This window comes from Petaurus breviceps, unplaced genomic scaffold (assembly GCF_028583685.1).
Source record: "Petaurus breviceps papuanus isolate PSGF00001 unplaced genomic scaffold, PetGlider_PUasm1.0 90750, whole genome shotgun sequence".
NCBI classification, from domain to species: domain Eukaryota; kingdom Metazoa; phylum Chordata; class Mammalia; order Diprotodontia; family Petauridae; genus Petaurus; species Petaurus breviceps.
In genome coordinates this window covers 11,326,128-11,346,080 of record NW_027187335.1, presented here as the reverse complement: position 1 = coordinate 11,346,080, position 19,953 = coordinate 11,326,128, and positions in this window count along the sequence as shown.

Below are 19,953 nucleotides of genomic sequence, written 5' to 3'. Positions count from 1 at the left end.
ATCAAGTTTAAGCCTCTCCACACCCAGTCTCTGCCCTGAGACATGGAATAAATTATGCAGAGTATATGAAACTGAGCATGCCCCTCTCTGGGCAAGGGACAAGAGGACCAGGGAGGGAACTGTGCATCTTTACATTCCTAACCCAGCCCTTGCTTCCACACCTCCCTTGGCTGATTAAATTGAGGGCAAGCTTCCCTCTTCCCTTTTCCCATCCTCCTCCTTTCTTGGTATCTTCTCCCTTGGGCTTTTCTCCAGGATGTGCATTTATCAGTCTAGTTTGGCCAAGAGGGGCCCTGCCCAGATAAGGCTTCACGTCTGGTAGATATCTCCTCCTCCCAATTGTCCGAGGCTTTGCCCTGCTAGATTCTGAGGGACTATGTTACATTGAGAGCAGAATGGGATAACTTTAACGATGATGATGATGAAATTAAATTATTCCCCTCAAAATTGCCCATGAGGGAAGTGGGGGGATGAATAACATAGGGAAATACTAACCAGGGTGATATGTAGTGGAGACTTTGTGCTCCCTGAGACAGCAGTAAACAGCCGCTGTGAAGGCCTGGGAGGAACCCAGAACTCTGGGCTCCAGTGATACCCTCCAATAACTACTACCTTTTCTATAATGTTTTTAAGGTTTGCCAAGTGCTTTACAAATATGTCTCATTTGATCCTCACAACAGCCTTGGAAGATGCTATTATTATCCCTACCTGAGGAAACTGATGTTAAGAAGGATGAAGCAACTTTCCCAGGGTCACACAACTGATAAGTGTCTGAGGTTGGATTTGAACTCCAGTCTTCCAGACTCTAAGTCCAGTGCTCTATCCACTGAGGAATCAAAGCCGAGATTAGATGAAATACGAGATGACATCATGGAGTGATTGACTCCATGATTCACCAACAACTAAAAAGAGGACACAGAAAATCTTCATTTAACACAAACTCAAGAAATACTATTTAAATCAATAATCTAAAACAATTCTGATATCTCCAACCATTTTGGAGAGAAGACAAGGATATTTAGATTGGAATTTTAAAAAGCTTTTTTTGAGTCTGATGACATGAATCCAACTAGCTGTAGCACTAATACAATATTCACAGTGCTAACAGTCACTAAAAATATACCTGCATAGTGCTCAATTGCAAAATACAACAGACTCTCCATATATAAGACAGAAGCAAAACATTTAAAGTCAAACACCAGAAAATCAAATCCCAAAATCAGTAAGCCAATTCCATTATGGTAGCAAAGAAGTTAATAATCCACAACAGCACAGAGAGCCACAGCATCCTTTAGCCTTCCCACAAACCAATATAAGCCTAACTATCACAGCAGGTGGCAAACACCAACTTTTTTTTGAGGGGGGAAGGCAAGGCAATTGGGGTTAAGTAACTTGCCCAAGGTCACACAGCTAGTAAGTGTCAAGTGTCTGAGGCTGGATTTGAACTCAGGTCCTCCTGACTCTAGGGCTGGTGCTTTATTTCATTGTGCCACCTACCTGCTCCAAATACCAACTTTTTTACTCACAAGCCTATCTCCCTCGAATACCTCCTCTTCTCCCAACCTTGTCTAGTTGCTCTGACTCCCAGCTTCCTGTGGGCTCTGCTCCACACTTTAGCAAACTCCTCCTACATAGGCTCCATGTAATCACATTCACTCTATTAGGGGGCAGAGTATATTTTCAAAGCAGGGAAGGTCTTCAAATTACTTTAGTCCTATTAAAGGGCAAGGAAGATCTTCAAATTCCCATTACCATTACACTAACAGACGAACTCTTCTAAAACAGAAAAAAATTTAAAAATTGGTATTTGCTATAATCATTGTGAACATTCTCCTACATTTCAGGATTTTCACACAGTAGTGTATGTGGCTGCCAATAGCACACTAAGAATCCTAGGAGTAAATAAAGGTGGAGATATACTCAGGTCAATACTCATGTGTCAAGTACCAGTGTATCCAAAGTGACTGGAGAAAGTTGCTAAAGATCTGTGGAAAGGTCTTAAAAGATGATATCATTAAACAGGGGACTGCATAATAGATTATCATTACCCAATTAAAGGTAATTAAAAAATAAATGTGGAAAGGGAGCTAGGAAATATATATCAGAAATTCCGGATCTAGTCAAAAGGTTAAGGTGATATAAGAAATCAGATCAATATAAAGAACAAAATAAACAATTCAATATTGATCCAAAAACATTATAGAGTCCTGAGGGACATGTAAATTAGAGGAGAAAAAAAGAGAGAATCTCTAAAGAAGGAGGATATGGAAAGTTCAGGTTTTTAATAGGGCCACAAGAAATGGAACTCAGCAAAGATATAAATTGACCTAAATAAGAAACACAAATTTTGAGCACTATTAATTCATTATAATTAATGATGGGACAGTAATATAAAGGGAGGTGATTGAAACTTTAGTTTCTAGAAACTTCTAGTCTCCTGAACTGGAAAGCAGTAGAGATGGGCAAGAGTCATAATTATTGGCTCAAATGCTTCACAATGTTTTATGACTTACTAACAATGCATTTTATTAGCTTTCTCTCAGACATAGGCACGATCCCATCTTTAAGATATTTTCTGTATTATGATGAACTTGACAAATGTCAACAAATATTTCTTCACAAAGAAAAAACACCCAGGATTATGTAACACTGTGAATCTATTACATAATTTAAAAAAAATATATATATATGTTTTAAATTTAACCTGATAGTTCAAATACTGCCTTGCTTATTTGTCTGCTTGCAAACTTCCTCCTTCTCTCTTCTGTATATTTTTGAAAATGTTCTATTTCTTTCTTTTTATTCATTCCTCTCTCCCCTTCTGTCTTTGTTTCTCTTTCTCTTCCTCCAGTATCTCTCTCCTTCCTCCCCTCATTTCCCCTTTCCCTTCCTCCCTCCTTCTTTCCTTCCTCTTTTCTTCTTGCCTTCCTTTCCTCCCTCTTCTTCTTCCTCCTCCTCCCCTTCCCTCTCTCTCTTCCTTCATCTCTTCCTTCACCCTTTTCTTCCTCTTTCCCTCCCTTCTTTTCTTTCCTTCCTTCCTTCCTTCCTCCCTTCCTTCCTTCCTTCCTTCCTTCCTTCCTTCCTTCCTTCCTTCCTTCCTTCCTTCCTTCCTTTGTTTCTTTCTTTCTTCACCATAGTTAAGCATAATGAAGCCACAAACTGAGATTATCTGAAAATGTATATCACATTCTGCATCTGTTCATAGAAGTCCTCCAAAGGTTTCTCTAAATATCCCTTTTGTAATTTCTTACACAAAAACAATATTCCATTATACTTTTTTTGGGGGGGGGGAACCATTTCCTAATTGATATGTATCCACTTTATTTATAATTCTTTGTTATAACAAAAAGTCCTGCTTCAAATATTTTTATGCATAGGGATTTCCATCCCCCCCCTTTTTAAAAATATGTTTGAGGATATATACCTTGTAGTCATATTTCTTGGTCCAAAGAAAGGCATAGTTTAGTAATCTTTTAGGTGTAGCTCCATACTAATTTCCAGAAACTAAAATTCCAGAATCAATTCAGTGTTACATTAACAATTCATGAGTTTGCCTTTCTCAGATACTTACTAGCCGTATGACCCTAGGCCAGTCACTTAACCCTGTTTGCCTCAGTTTTCTCATCTGTAAAATGAACTGGAGAAAGAAATGGCAAATATTTGCAAGAAGACCCCAGATGGGGTCATGAGAGTCAGACCCAACTGCAAATGACAACAATAAACAGCAAAAAGTTAGCCTCTTCTCCCATAACCCCTCTAGCAACTGTCATTATCTTTTTTGTTCATATTTGTCACTCTGATAGGAGTAAGGTGAAATCTCAGAGTTGTTTTGATTTGCATTTCTCTTAGTAAATATTCCTACTGATTTGGAGCATTTTAATCCTATGCTTGTTGATATTTGTATTCTTGACCACTTATCTCTAGGGAATGACTCCTGTTCTTATATATTCTAATTTATTCCCTATGTATCTTGAATAACACACCTTTATCAAAGAAATTTTGCTGCAAAAATTTTTCCTAATTAACTGTTTCCTTTCTAATTCTAGCTGCATTGACTTTTGTGCAACAAAACCTTTCCAATTTTATATCACCAAAATTGTACATTTTATATGCTGTTGTCTCTTTTATTCTTTGTTTGGTCACTTTGGGTCCATCTCAGCCTCTTTTTTTCTCCAGGCCATGGACACTTGTGAATCGGGTGGAGGGAGGAAAGGAGAGAAGTCTCACCATGTCAGGCTTGACGGAAAGCTTCAGCAAGCTTCACCATTAAGCCCCCCCCCACCAAAGGCAAAAAATGTGCTTTGAGCTGCAGGGAGCCCAGAGTGCTGGGCTTCGGTCCAGGACGGGGAAGCCAGGGCAGATGGGAGAGGGTGGGAGGGTGAGTGAGGTGGGGAAGCGAGCAGACACGCTCTGTATGGCCTGGGTAGCAACTTGAACAGAATTCTCCCGGGACGTCACGACACTACCCTGGGCAACACAACGGCAGCAGAGGCGGTTCCCAAAATAAATTCCTGGGCTTTGGAAGGTGGGTGGGAAACGGGTGTTCAGATAGAAGGCTGGCGTCAGGGATAGGTCTCCTAGGATTTTAGGCAGAGATTACTGACTGCCGCCGGGGGTTCACTGGGGGAAAGTTTGTGAAGTGTACCCTAAACTATGAAGTTTGTATAAAAGGCAGCTATCCTCTTCCTCCCCTTTTTGTACTTTTGATTCCATTCCCTTTGGTCTTTTCCGTTACACACATAATCATTTCCTTCACCCCCTTCATTGTCTCCCTATCTCCTGGCTCATTCCCTGTTGCCTCTAAATATGCTGACGTCTCATCCATCCTTTAAAAACCCTCCAAACCCTTCACTTGACCCTGTCATTCTCTTTCTAATTATTAAATATTTTTTCTTCCACCCACACTTTAGTCTAGCCAACCTAGCCTTCCTGCTATTCCTCACATACAACATTTGCTCTCTTGTCTCTGTTTCTGTGCCCTTTGTACAGACTGATTTAGCCACTTAAGAAGAAACATATTCTTCCAAATGTCCATAATAGCTGCTGCCTCTCTCCAGTTCAAAAGAACTCTTACATGTGTTCCAAGCAGAAGATTCCTGAGTCATCATCTTTCCTTCTCCTGTAGTCTGGAGGTCCCTGGGACAGGAAAACTGCCTTAGGGTTGAGCTGGTTTTCTTAACGTTGGAATGCATCTTGACCTTGGCATGGTGACAAATTCTTTGTCAAGGTGAAACAGGGAAAGGGTGGGCATGGAGGCTTGGACTGCTTCCCTGGAAACTTCAGGTTAGAAGAACCTAGCTCTCTGCTCCCAAATTTGGCCCCAAATTAGAGACTGGGGAGTGGATGAATTGATTATTGAATCCCCTCTTGCTTTCTCTGCCAGGTTCTTTTCATAGAATTATCAGGTGAAAAATTGAAGAAACAGTAACAATGGATGCTTCTACTTTCTTTCTTCCTTTCATCCTCTTTTTTTTTTTGGAAGGCAATTGGGGTTAAGTGACTTGTCCAAGGTCACAGAGCTAGTTTTTGTGTTATGTGTCTGAGGCTAGATTTGAACTCAGGTCCTCCTGACTCAGGGCCGGTGCTCTATTCACTGCACCACCTAGCTGCCCCCTCTCATTTTCTTCTTAACTCTCTGCAATCTGGTTTCCAATTTCATTATCCTTCAATTGAAGCTCCTTTCTCCAAAATTACCAGTGATCTCTTAACTGACAAATCTAATGACCCTTTCTCAGTCCTATTGGCTATTGACCTCTCTGCAGTCTTTAAACTACCAATTACTCTGTTCTTGATGTTTTCTCTTTAGGTTTTTGTGATTCTGCTGTGTCCTGGTTCTCCTCCTATCTGACCACTTCTCACTTTCTAGGTCTTCATCCAAGTCACACCTTATAACAGTGGATATTCCCTAACAATTTGTCCCGAGTCCTCTTCTTTTCTGCTCTTTATGCTACTTTGATTGGTTGATTTCATCAACTTCCACTTGATTCAATTGTCTTCTTTATACAGATGATTCTCAGATCTAATTATCCTGACCTCTCTTGACTTCCAGTCTTGAATCTCCAACTTCCTATTGGAAATCTTGAACTGGATGTGTCTCCTCTGACACTGCTATCATGATGATACAGACCCTCCTCAGCTCACACCAGGACTATTGCAGTGTCCTACTGAGTTGGTCTCCCTGATTCAATTCTTTCTCCACTTAATTCAATCTCCCACTCAGCTGTCAAAATAATATTCCCACGACATAGGTCTGACCATGTTATCACTATATTCCTTCATCTCCCGTGGCTCCCTACTGCCTCCAGGATCAAATATAAAACCTTGTTTCTCTTTTAACATTCTTAGTAATCTAGATCCTTCCTAGGTTTCTGGTTTTCTTATATCTTATTGCGTTATTCTGGGATCCTGCTTACTGTTCTTCCAACAAAAGATTCCATTTCCCTTCTCTGGACATTCCCTTTGTCTCCCATGCCTGAAATTCTCTCCCTCCTCATCTCTACCTTTTGGCTCCCTTTGCTTCCTTTAAGTCCCAGCTAAAATCCTACCTTCTCTTAAGTTCTCCTTAATCTTAGTGCCTTTTCTTAGTTACCTTGTCTGTATCTTGTTTGTGCATAGTTGTTTACATGTTATCTCCCCCATTACACTGTGAACTCCATGGGAGCAGGGGCTGTCTTTTACCTTTGTATCTCCAGGGCTGAGTAAAGTCCCTGCCACATAGTAGGCATTGAATAAATGCTTGTTGATTTGATACGATTTGGAAGTACCCTTCCTTTACTAGATCTTAACACAATGAACATACGAAATTTTAAGCTTCCAGATGTCAAAAATGGGCAGTGTGTGTGTGTGTGTGTGAAATTGTATAGAATGTAAACTCTTTTTCCCCCTCCTTATCCCCAGTGACCAACATAGTGATTGGCACAAAGTGCCAAGAGCTTAACGCTTTTTGACTTAAATTAAAAAAGGAAAATGCTTTAATTTCCAATGAGATTTTGGCTTCTCCTCTGTCTAACAACCCAATTCAACACTCTCTCTGTGCCTTTGGTCTCCACCTGACACGTGTATGCTAAAGAACTCATTAGACACAGAGCAAGTCGGTCTTGAGTATATATTTACTTATATGAAAACAGAGTTGCTGCCTCTAGAGAGAAGAGGGAGGTGGCAACTGATTTACTGGTGTGGGTGTCCATACGTCTCTTCTTCCGGGAGGTGACACCGCAACTACACCTCCACAGGTTTCATCTGAGCTCCACCCCAACCCTTAAGTGACAAGCAGATCAATTGCCTATAGGACCCAAAGAGGAAGAAACTAGATTTAAGTGACAACACTAGGAAATGGGGTTAACAGTAGGGAGAACTTCCAGATTGAGACATAGAGATGAGTGAATGAGACAGGTTGGGGTCTCCTTTCTTGGACATCTATTTAAGATCAAAAGAAACTCTCTTTGTATGTTGAGGCTATGTTAAGTCTACAGACAGCCGAGGCAGGATAACTAGTGTGAAATATATAGATTGGAAAGTGGGAGGAATTCCTGACAATTCACTCTGTGCCCCATAGCTGAATTATGGATTGAAGTAGCAGTAACCCATATTAGGCTGGGACTAAGGCTGTAATTCTTGTAATTTGTTGATGAATGCAATTTGCAGCTGGCTTCTCTCCCTGCCACAGGCCTCAGAGCTATCAGAGACATTTGGGGTGGGAGGAGGAACCAGGATGCTATTTCCAAGCCCCTTCTCCTGGTTCTTCTCTGAGTAACCCCCACTCAGCTCCCAAACCCAGAGAGGTTTCTTAAGCAAATTATTTACCCACCATGAAAATGTAATTATAGAGTGGATAGTGTGGAGATGGAGAGGGGGGGGCTGAAAGGATGCAGGTTAGCCTGGGATGTTATGGATTGAAAATTCACCCACACTTAGTGTCTATTTATTTTAGTTGCCTATAAAAGTCACATGAGAGGAAAAGCCCTTTTTTCCATACAGGGAAGGTGTGAGTCAGAAAGATAGAAAGAGATAGAGAAAGGAGACAAGAGGGGATAAGAGAAGGGAAGGAAAAAGGAAGGGAAGGTAAAGGAATAAACATTTATTTAATGTTTACTATATGCTAAGTAGGGCAGATAGGTGGTAAAGTGTATAGTGTAGAGCCTGGAGTCAGGGAGAGTCATCTTTCTGAGTTCAAATCTGACCTCAGACACTTCTTAGCTCTGTGAACCTGGGTGAGTTACTTTACCCTGTTTACCTCAGTTTCCTTATCTGTAAAATAAGCTGGAGAAGGAAATGGCAAGTCACTCCAGTATCTTTGCCAGGAAAACTCCAAATGGGGTCATGCAGAGTCAGACATGACTGAAAACAGCTGAACAACAACATGTGTTAAGCACTGTGCTAAATGCTTTACAAATATTATGTCATTTGAGAGAGGGTGGAGAGAGGGTGGAGAGTGAGAGAGAGAGAAGAGAGAGAGAGAACACTTAACCATAAAAGGTTGCTTTGTACTCTTAGAAGAGACTCTGCTGTCCATCCACAGCATGGAGTAGGAGCCAAAAGGAAAAGAAAAAAAAGGAAGAAAATTTGGGATTAACCCTTAACTCTGGTACTTATTTTGTGTTGTACTATGTGCAAGTCAATCCCACCTCTGTGGGCCTCTATTGTTAAATGAAGGGGGTCAGCCTGGTTGGGGTCTAACTCTTAAACTCCAACTTCTGTGATCTGTGATCCTAGGTCTACTAGAATGTTACAGGTGGAAGAAACCTTGGAGACCATCAGAGAAGAGAAAGGAGACAGAGAGAGAAAAAGAAACTTGACCTAAATTATATAGAAATCTTGTGGCAGAGTCAGGAATAGACAGCACACCGCCCCCCCACCTCCACCCCCCACCCTCACCCCGCGCCAGGGATGTTCAGTACAATGCTCTTTCCTCTTTACCATGACACTTTCATATATCAGTCTCTGGAATCTTAACAGTTATCTGGTCAGTCCTTTAGGTCTGTTCTTCAAATCAAACCTTAGATAGTAAACTCCTTGAGGACAGGCACTGTTTCACTTTTGTCTCTTTATTCCCATCGATTAGCACAGCACCTGGTGTACAGTAAGTGTTTAATGAATGCTTATTGATTGATTACTTCATCTTTTTGCTGACACTGGATTGCCAGAATCTCCATCATACCCATTTTCAGACATAGGAACAAGACCAAATTAGTATTGCTTTTATTACTTGGTCTTTGGAATTACTCATGTCATTGCTCCCTGCTGGTATTGAAAAAAAATGAGATTTTATGAAAATGCTTCATATGGGCAGCCTATGAGGAAAACAGCTCAAGTATGGAACAACCTAAAAATACCAGGCAGGGGAGAGAGTAGGAGGGAGGGAGAGAGAGGGAGCAGCGAGTGCCAACATGATTAGAACAGGATGAAGAGAAATTCGTTCAATTCATTCATGCATGCAATATGCATTTCGTAGGGCCTTGGGGACAGAGCCCTAAGCCTGGAGTCTGGAAGATCTGAATTGTAATTCAGACTCAGACACTTGCTGTGTGTCCCTGGGCAAGTCACTTAACCTCTGTCTGTCTCAGTTTCCTCAACTGTTGAACAGGGATCATAACAGCATTTACCTCCCAGGCTTGTTGTGAGGATCAAGTAAAATAATATTTGTAAAGCACTTAGCACATTGCCTGATACTGGTTATACAAATACTTATTCCCTTTCCCCTTCTTAATATCTCTATGGTGTCAGTATCACAAGAGTTATCCCAATTGAAGCAGCTAAGTGGCAAAGTAAATAGATCACTGGGTCAGGAGTCAGGGAGACCTGAGTTCAAATCCAACCTCAGACACTTACTAGTTATTTGGCCATGTTACATTAAATAACTTGATAAATATTATTGATAATAATAAGTTATAAATAATAATAAACTTAATTAATAATTATAACCTAAAATTAAATTAGATAACTTAACCTCTGTCTGCCTTAGTTTCCTCAATTGTAAAGTGTGTGTAGGGGGTCATAATAGTACCTACTACCCAGGATTAGTGAAAGGATCAAATGAAATAATATAGAAGCACATAGCAGGTGCCTAATGAATGACCATTGCTTTCCCTTTTCCCTTCTCCCTTCTTCAGGCACGAAGCTAGCTGCTAGGTCTGAAAAGGCAAAAACTAAATGGTGTCTATCCTTAAGTTTATAACATTCACAGAATAGAAAATATATAAAAAGAAATTTCTGGAAGGAAGGCATTAGCACTTGGGTAGAGATCAGGATAGGCGCTCTGTACAGAGTGACATGAGTTGGCCTCTGAATGAAAGTAGAGATACTAAAAAGTAGAGATGGAGAGAGGTACATTGCAGGTAAAAAGGATAGCTTGTGCAAAGCTAGTGAGATGGGGAAGGGAATATTGCATGTGTGGCAAGGGCTGTCGCTTCACATGTAGCATGGGGTGTTGTTGGGCTGATCTAAAGTAGGCAGAACAGACCTCTCTAGCTTCTTCTCTCCCACCCTTCTCCAAAGGAGGCTTTCATTACTGCCAGGAGAAGAGCAGGCAGCAGAAGCCACTTCTCTGCTCTCCTCAGAGAGGGAATACCAGGTTAGAATTATAATTATTTGCTCCCTTTAATCATGTTAGCCTAAGGAATGTGATTTTCAGGTTTGAGCTAACTTTTAATTGCTCTTTCATTATTGGGGGAAGGAGAACACCAAGCTTTATATCCAAGGCTTGATCCCCTTCTCACCAAATACTAGTTCCACAATGAACACATGTAAGCTTTAACCAAGAAACCCACTTATATAAGTCTGTAGCAAACAGAAATCAGAGAAAGTATACACAGGAGAATATATACCAGACAATGCAGTGTGAAGGAACTCTCCCAATGATCTCAACTTAGAGAGAACTCCCCAAAGTGTCTAGTGTAACAACCTGGGGACAGGGACATGACAAAGACTGCTGGCTCCTCTCATGTCAGTTTCTTGAGATTGGCATCTTCCATTTTCTCTCTCAAAGCTGGAGGCCAGAAGCGAGTGAAACAATGGCAGAGCAAGAAGAGATGGGAAACTTGAAGAACTCTCCTCTCTCCACTCTGCCCTGCCCCTGATGAAGTCTTGGGGCATTGACCTCCCACACTAATAAGCTTTGGGACTGAGGTTACATGTATGAGGAAGAGCAAGCAAGGAGCATAAAGTTTTTGAAAGAGGGTAAATATGGAAAAATATTCTGGAGCCAAATTATGAAGGACTTTTATTGTCAAGCAGAGGCATTTTTATTTTATTGTAGAGGCAAGAAGGAGCCACTGGAGTTTCTAAAGCAGGTGAGTGACACAATCAGACCCATGTTTTAGAACCAGAAATTTGGCAGCTATGTGGAATCTCTATTGGAGGGACTAGAATCAAGGGTTGGGAACCTGCAGCTCTGAGGCCAAATGTGTCCTTCTAGGTCCTGAAGTACAGCCCTTTGACCAAATCTAAACTTCACAGAATAAATGGATTTGTTCAGTCAAAGGGTTGCACTTGAGAACCTAGAGGGCCACATGTGGGCCTCCAGGCCACAGGTTCCCCAACCCTGGACTAGATGCTAAAAGAGGCCAATTAGTTGACTGTTATGATATTGTCCAGGCAAGACAATGTGGGGATCTGAACTAGAGTAGTGAATGTGAGTATAGGGAGAGAGGGCAGATTCAAGATATATCATGGAAATAGAGTCAATAAGATTTGGCATATGATTGTGTGTGAGAGGTGAGGAAAAGGCAACCTGAGTGACTGGCAGAATGGTGGTTCCCTCAGCAGAAACAGGGTCACTGGAAAGGGGAGGGTGAATATAGGGGAGAAGACAGAGGGTTATATTTTTGGACACTTCGAGTTCAATATGCCTATAGTACAACCAAATGCAAAGGGCTATTATACAGTTGGTTATTTAGGAATGGTTCTCAGGAGGTAAAGGTTGATTACTTACTTTTGGATGCCATCTGCATAGAAGTGATTGTTGAACTCAAGGAAATTAATGAAATCACTCATGAGATGAAGAGGGAAAGTTTCCAGAGGGAAAAGAAGAGGGCCCAGGGCAGATCCTGGCCTTACTGTAGGAAGGACTAAGGGTAAATTTTAGCACAACTGTTCATTTCTCAGGGTGCAGGGACCATAGGTCAGGAGAGCCCATATGCAAAGGCAACACAGTCCAGTGAAATGAATGAGAAACATGAGTTAGATGACTTTCATTTTACTTTTGGGTTTTTAAAAAAAAATTTCCCATGTGACCTTGGATCTGTCACTTTCCTGCCTTAGAACTCAGTTTCCTCCCTCTGTAAAATGAGATTGGACTAAATGATCTTTAATATTCTTTGCAATTCTAAATCTTATGAGTCATCTCTTCCCAGGGTTTTGAAACAAAGAGAGACAATAGTGGTCAAGCTTGGAAATAAGGGAGGAGACAGAAACAAATGACCTTGCTGCTCATTCCTGACCTATTGGGCTTTGATCTTACCATCAGCCCAGCAGGAGAGGCAAGTTTAAGAGAGGCCCTAAAGATCAATAAACTTTCCTCTCCCTGATCTTCTTTGAACTACCCTTGTGGCCCACACCCTCCCTGAGAACAGACCCTGCCCGTCCTGCTTCCTCTGTAGGATGTCAGCAGGCCTCAAGAAGTCCTCCTCCCTTCCTCTCTGACTCTGCCTTTGCTCAGCACTAACTCTTTCTCCTTTTGGGGCATTTAGAGCTGTGATGCTGGAGAGCAAAGAAACTGGTCATGGGTAATAGAAGTAATAGGTGAAGAAATCATAGAATCGGAGATGGATTTAGAGCTGGAAGGCATCTTGGAGGCCACCAAGTCCAACCACCTCTCTTTTTTTTTTCTTTTTGGAGAGCAATTGGGGTTAAGTGACTTGCCCAAGGTCACATGGCTAGTAAGTATTAAGTGTCAGAGGCCGGATTTGAACTCAGATCCTCCTGACTCCAGGGCCAGTGCTCTATTCACTGCACTACCTAGCTGCCCCCAACCCCCTCTCTTTACAGATGAGGAAACTGAGGCATGAAGGTTAAGTGACTTGCCACTTGTCAGAAGTGACCCAGGCAGAACCTATATCTTCCAAACTCTAAGTCCAGTGAGTATGTAAGGACTTACAATAATAATGACTGACATTTATATAGTGCTTTAAGGTTTATAAAGTGATTTACATACATTCTCTCCTTTGATCCTCATAATAATACAATGAGGTAGGTGTTATTTTTATCCCCATTTTACAAGTGAGGAAACTGAGGCTGAGAGTGGTCAGGGTCACAGAGCTGGGAAGTGAATGAAGCTGAGTTTTGACTCAGGTCTTCCTGATGCCACGTTCAGCATTCTATCCATTACTTGACATAGAGGAGGAAGAAATAAATAATTCTGGAGGGTGACTTAGGGAGGCATGGTTTCTCACATTTCGAGAAGTAGGAGACATATTGTTTTCATCTTAGTCTCCTAAGTTTTGCAGAATAGTGTTCTGGGTTTGGGCTTATGATAAAGAGAGAGAGAAAAAAAGAAAGGCTTAGAACAGGGTGAGATGATGACCTTTTGCCAGAGGCATCTGGGCCCATTCCTAAATGTCAGGCTAGTGGACAGTGCCCACAGCTCAGAACATATCACAATGCCATTCCCCTTTGTCCAAGGTACAAAAAGGAAAACTTCCTTTGCCTGGCCACTGGCCGCAAGCATAGTGCATTCTTCTTAGAGCTTTGTTCAGTCTTAACTATTCATATGACGGTGGATTACATGTTGATTTAACCAGAATTTATTGAAAGGCTTTCTGGGCTAGGCCCTGGGAAAACAGAGAGTTCTGGTCCTCAAGGATCTAAGAGCCTCCTGGGAAATGCAACATGTATAAAGATCAGCATAGTATAATAGAGGAAGGAGAGAGTGTTTAAGAAGGGATGGTCCCGGAATGCTGCAGGAAGGACTGGGGCCCCTGAATTGAGTCTTGCAGGTAGCCGAGATTTTTGAAAGGCAGAAGTGAGGAGGGAATGTATTTATTGACTACTATGTTTGAGGTACTATGCTAAATGATTTATATATGAGCTAATTATTATATAATAATCAATATCATAATTATAAATCAACGAATAAATAATATTTCTAGAATTGTATTAAATAATTATATGCAATTATATTGAACAAAATATAATCACCAGATGATTATATTTAATATAATTTAATAATCAGGGGTGGGGAACCTGTGGCCTTGAGTCTACATGTGGCCTTCTAGCTCTTCCAGTATGACCTTTTGACTGAGTTCAAGTTTTATAGAACAAATCCTTTTATTAAAGGGATTTGTTCTGTGAAGTTTGGTTTCAGTCAAAGCGCTGTACTTTAGGACCTAGGGGCCCACATGTGACCTTGAGGCTGAAGGTTCCCCACCCCTGATATAACTATAAATATTATAATATCAAATGTTATCAGGTTATATTGTCTCATATATAATATATCTAAAATATAATCTCATTTTATCCTTACAACAACCCTGGGAGGTAGGTACCATTATGATCCCTATTTTATAGTTGAGGAAATAGAGGCAGACAGAAATTAAGTGACTTGCCTAGGGTGACACAGCTAGCTGGTGTTTAAAGCTAGATTTGAACTCAGATCTTCTTGACTCCAGACCCAACACTCTGTCTGCCTTACCATCTAGCTGTCTAGAAGGTAACCTTCTAGAGAAGGCTCTAGAGACTGAGGGGACTGGAAAAGGCCTCCTGTTGAAGAAGGTGGCATTTGAGTCGAGTCCTTGCTGAAGCTGAAGATTCTTTGGAATATGGAATGTTGAGTTTGAGGAAAAACAAGTGACTGGAACAAAAATCTTATAAAAGAAAGTAGTATGAGATAAATGTGGAAAGATAGGTAGGAGCCAGACTTTTGAGGACCTTAATAAATAGGGTGGATCATTTCTATTTTATTCTAGATGTGAAGTGGTATAGTGGATAGAGGGCAGGACTTAGAGTTAGGAAGACCTGAGTTGGAATTCTACCATAGGCGTCTATTACCTGTGTGACCTTGGGCAAAGGGATTAACATCTCAGCCTCAGTTTCTTCATCTGTAAAATGATGATAATAATAGAGGCAGGGCAATTGGGGTTAAGTGACTTGCCCAAAGTCACATGGCTAGTAAGTGTTAAGTGTCTGAGGCAAGATTTGAATTCAGGTCCTTCTGACTCCAGGGCCAGTGCTCTATTCACTGTGCTACCTAGCTATCCCTCACAGATGATTTTTGAGCAAGGGATAAACATAGTCAGATTTGTGTCTTTAGAAGATTATTCTGGCAGATATGGAGTATGGATCCCAGAGGGGAGAAACTGGAAGCAGGGAGACCAATAAGGAGGTTATGGCAGCATTCCAGTTGAGAGGCAACGAGCTTCTGAACTAGGGCAGTGGCTGCATGGAGGCAGAATTGACAAGATTTGGCAAATGACAGGATATAAAGCGGAGCAGAGTCAAGATGATTCCTTGTTTCCATGTAGTTATTCATTCATTTCAGCTGTGTTGTGACCCCTTTTGGGATTTTCTTGGCAAAGATGCTAGAGGGATTTGTCATTTCCTTCTCCAGTTCATTTTACAGATGAAGAAACTGAGGTAAATGGGGTCAAGTGACTTGCCCAAGGTCACACAGCTAGGATGTATCTGAAGCCAGATTTAAACTCTGGAAGTTGAGTCTCCCTAACTCCAGGCTCTTTGCCCTGTGCACTATGGCGCCCCCTAGCTGCCTCATTGTTTCCATAGTCTACTGCTTATCACAACTGCCCTACACGCTAAAGGGTTCTGTGTTTAGCACTAGGTAGAATCAGAGCCTTTAGGGAGGCAGTGTCATACAGTAGAAAGAATGCTAGCTTTGGAGAGGACGTGAGTTCAAATCCCACTTACTATCTGCATGAAGTGGGTCACATCACTTAATTTCTCTGGGATTCAGTTTCTTCATTTGCAAAATGAGTGTGTTATATTAGATGATCTCTAAAATCCCCTCCAGCTCAAAATCTGCTACCCAATGGTCCTGATCTGAGAACCTGGGTGACTACAAGGATGGTGCCCTAAAAAAGAGATAGTAGAATGAGTTTGGAGGAGGGGGAGGCTTTTGGGGTTGGCAGGAGGGAAAAATAATGAGTTCTGGTTTGAATATATTAGTTCTGATATCAAGGGGCTATCTGGGGAGATATCCAGCAAACAATTGACATAAAACTAGAGTTCAAGAAATACATGAATTCTGATTATAAAGATTTAGGAATCATCTACATAGATATCATAATAATAACTAACATTTCTATAGCACTTTAAGATTTGAAAGGCACTTTGTAAATATTTTCTCATCTGATCTTCACAACAAACCTGGGAGGTAGGTGTTATTATCCTCCCATTTTATGTATGAGAAAACTGAAGAAGAGGGAGGTTAAGCAACTTGCCCAGGGTCACACAGTTAGCAAGTGTCTCAGTCCAGATTCGAAATTAGATCTTCCTGACCTCTGGTCCTGGGCTCTACCTACTCTATTCACATCTAACTTATCTTACTTGAATCAATGGGAGTTGATGAACTCTACAAGAGAGGGAAGAACATAGGACCGAGCTCTAGTGAACACCAGCCCTAAGCCGGCAGGATGTGGATGATCATCCAGAAAAATAGGCTTCAAATGTTATTGGTTTACTTTCTCCCCAATTAGTGGCTTATTTGTGGTTTTAATAAAAATAATCTTTTCCCAATATATTCCTCACCCTCCCATTCTCCTCCTAATCCTTCCTTCTAACAAGGAATTGAAACAAAACCCAATGAACAAAGTGACTGTTATTGTGGACCTGTAGAATTTAGGGATCTCCTGTAGGAGGGATGTGAGCCTCTGGAGTGGTCACTGTTCAATGATGATGAAATTAATTCATGCTTTCATTCATTCAACAAATATCTATTCAGTGCCTCTCTGGTGGTGCACGGGAGGGGTGGGGGGAACCTTTATTTACAAAGTATTAAATAATGTGGGGCTCAAGCATTAGGGAGGATTTTCTCAAATCAAAAGCACATGAATAAAACTATGTGTGTGATTTATAGCAACGAGTCTCATTAAAAGAGAAAGTGTGTGTTTCGTGCAGAAAAAACCACAGGGCTTCCCCCAGAGCAGGTAGGCGTGGAAGGCTGTTCATTTTGGCAATCAGGAACAGACCTCTTTTTGCTCACCTATTGGAGGCAGAAGGGGCTGGAAGAGGATGACTCAGCTGTCTTCGTCACTCTGCTAAGTCATGTAGAATGTTAGGTTGGGGAGGGCCTTGGAGATCTAGTCCAAATCCCTCATTTTATAGAGGAGGGTACTGAGGTCCAGAGAGGTTATTTGCCCAGGGACACATAGCTAATTAATGGAAAAACTGAGACTGGAAATCAGGTCTCCTGCCTCATACATGTCTCCCCCACTGTCTCTGCCTCTCTGCCTCTCCTCTTTCTCCTCCTTGCTTCTCTGTCTTTCTCTGTCTGTCTCTCTGTCTCTGTGTCTCATGCTTCCTTCTCCCTCTTTTTCTCTCTCCTTCCTTCCCTTCTTGTTTCCTCTTTTCCTTTCTCTCTCTTCTTCTTTCTAAAAATATTTGAAGTTTCCAGGGAAGGAACTACTCTTGGTCCTACCACTCTGTTGTTGACAAACAGGACCCTAGGGTAAAACCTGGGCTGTGAGATAGAACTCTTGATCTAGTAGCATGGAAGGACTCCCTCTCCCCCCCAAAAAAATTCCTTTGGAGTCATAAAACCTGATATAAAATGTGTTGATATTATTAGTTGAGAAGAAAGGAAGGAAACAAGGAGTTACCAAGCTCCAACTATGAACCAGGCACTCGACTAAGTACTTTACACTAGGGTCTCACTTAGTCCTCACAACAACCCTGGGAGGTATCTGCTGCTATTATCTACATTTTAAAGTTGAGAAAACTGAGGCAGACAAAAGATAAGTGACTTTTCCAGGGTCACACAGCTAGTAAATGTCTGAAGGCATCTTTGAACTCAAGTCTTCCTGACTCCATGCCCCAAGGCTCTCTGCCACTTAGCTGAGAGTGACCTAAGGTTTTAAATTATTTCAAACAATTCTTATAGATTTTCTCCTAAGTTGTGTGAGAGGCAGGATTTCATAGCATAAGGATTATAGATTTAAGACTGAAAAGGTCCTTAGAGGCCATTGAATGCAACTTCTCCCTTCCCATTTTGCAACTGAGGCACAAAAAAGGTAAGTAATTTTTGGTCACACAACTAGTAAATATCAGAGGCAAAATTTGAACACAGGTTCTCCTGATTCTAAGTACAGTTTGCCATTCACCATGCTGCCTTGTTAGGCCTCCCTTCACTGCTATACTACTTCTCTTCATGTTGGGTTACCAAGGAAGATGCAAAATGTAAATCCTCAGTATGGCTCTCCCCTATCTTTAAAGAAAAGGGGTGGGCAGTCAGATTGGCTAAGATGACAAAACAGGAAAATGACAAATGCTGGAGAGGATGTGGGCAAATTGGAACACTAATGCATTGCTGGTGGAGTTGTGAACTGATCCAACCTTTCTGGAGAGCAATCTGGAATTATGCCCAAAGGGCTATAAATACTTTCATACCCTTTGATTCAGCAATACCACTCCTAGGGTTATATCCCAAAAAGATCATAGAAATGGGAGAAAGACCCATATATACAAAAAATGTTTATACCAGCTCTTTTTGTGGTAACAAAGAATTGGAAATTAAGGGGGTGCTCATCAATTGGGGAATGGCTGAACAAGTTGTGGTATATGCATGTTATGGAATGCTATTGTGCTATAAAAAACGAGGAGCAGACGGTCTTCATATTTACCTGGAGAGGCTTATACAAACTGATGCTGAGTGAGAAGAGCAGAACCATGAGAAATTTGTACACAATTAAAGACACAACGTATGTGTGATGACCAACTTTGATAGACTGGACTCTTCTCAGCAATGCAGTGATATAAGTCAATCCCAAAAGACTCATGATGGAGAGAAATATGTGCATCCAGAGAAAGAACTAGAAAGAACTAAGTTTATATCCAGGTGGAAGCAAAATACCTGATCTTTTTCCTTCTCTTATTTGGTTTTATGTCCTCTTTACCATTTTTCATTCTAGCTGGTACAATCTGTCTTTAAACCTGACTAATGTATAATGTGAAAGTATCTACAGATCCTATACTTGACTATATGCTGCGGGGGGGAGGAAAGAGAGGGGGACAAAATGTGAAACTCAAGGAATTGTGGAATTTAATCCTGTAAACTAAAAGGAAACAAACAAATTAATTTAAAAAAATAAAAAAGAAAGTAACAGTGAAAAAAAAGAAAAGGGGTGGGGGGAACAGGTAATATTGTACTGGAAAGAAAAATAGGAATTACAAGAGAAATAGAGATTCTATAAGATCTATTCTAGAACTTCAAAGGGGTTGGGAGTAGACTCACAATTTCTTCGAGACACTTTTCCCCTTTCCTTCCAAACCAACCATGGTTTGATTCTGGGTCTCTCCATTATAGCCACTTGAATCTCTTCACTAAATGTTTCATGGCTTAAAGGAAATATGTTTGCAATTCTGTAGAAAGATCCTGGTCTTAGGACAATGTGATGCCAAATGAGATAGAGAAAGGTCTTTACAGGGCAACCTTCCTACTGACCCATAGCCCAGTACCCATTCCTCTATATCACACGAACCTTAGACAAACCACTTCCCTCTTCTAAGAGTCTCCTTCAAATCTTGGCTTAAGAGTCAAAGATCTTAGGGTTGTGAAAGAGGGACCCTCCAGTTCCATCAAGCAGCTAACAGACTTTCAACTCAGATACCACCAGAGCCCAGAGCAGTTTGGCACAGAGCCTGGGGTTTGCAGAGTCCTGTCCTAGGGCTGGGGGGACCTGCCTGCCACCTATTTCCAAACAAGAATGAAACCAATTCTTAGAGATACAATACTGCCAAACAGATGCAGGGGGTACCCACAGCAAAGGACTGCTCCATGCAGAGTGATCA